General features: G+C 33.1%; 1 long non-coding RNA gene across 1 annotated transcript; it reads left to right on the forward strand.

Annotated features, from left to right (window-relative positions):
* On the forward strand, positions 290-676 carry LOC110270800. Its single transcript, XR_002360433.1, has 2 exons — positions 290-386; positions 531-676. It is a non-coding gene; the product is annotated as an uncharacterized LOC110270800 (long non-coding RNA).

An 827-nucleotide genomic window follows, 5' to 3' on the forward strand; every position in this document is an offset into this window, starting at 1 on the left:
ATAATTTTATAACGATAAATAAATTTTAATTAAGTTTTTATTCTCAGTCTAGATACATTGCACCATTTTTCTACAACACTTTTCATGTGATTAGTGAATTATTACACACCATAATTTGTAATCTTGTTTAAGAAAACGTACTTAATTATGATAAATAGTGATGACAGGTAGTAGAGTGAAAAATGTGACTCTAAGTTATCTTTTCCTGAAAATCTTATAAATTTAAATTAGCCAGATCATCGTACTTATCTATTTGAGTCTCATATCACTAAAGACAAAAAATTTAAATATTTTTAGAAATTAAATTCAACCGTTAATTCTAATTTTACTACTTATATATACTTCTTCTAAAATGATGATTCTTCGCATTATCTTACTGTTCACTAGTAATTTTTTCTTTCTCATTCTCTTTTTCTGTCTTTATTTCTGTATTTCTGTCTCTAATATGTTAGATTCTTTCTACTTCATCAATTTTGCTCCTTAATTTGATTCTCCAACTCTTAACATATTTTATAAATCATTTTTTGTAGGATTTTGAACATCATGAAAAAGTATTACATAAAGAATAACGACCAACCTGATTCTTCCTCCTCCTCCACCTCCTCCTCGGCCATCAGGATTTATGTGACATACGGCGAGTGCCAAAGGAACCAAGCCGAGTGGCTCGGAGGACACGCGGTTTTGTAGGAATCATGAAAAAGTATTACATAAAGAATAACGACCAACCTGATTCTTCCTCCTCCTCCACCTCCTCCTCGGCCATCAGGATATCAGGATTTTACGGCGAGTGCCAAAGGAACCAAGCCGAGTGGCTCGGAGGACACGCG

This window comes from Arachis ipaensis, chromosome B04 (genome assembly GCF_000816755.2).
Source record: "Arachis ipaensis cultivar K30076 chromosome B04, Araip1.1, whole genome shotgun sequence".
NCBI classification, from domain to species: domain Eukaryota; kingdom Viridiplantae; phylum Streptophyta; class Magnoliopsida; order Fabales; family Fabaceae; genus Arachis; species Arachis ipaensis.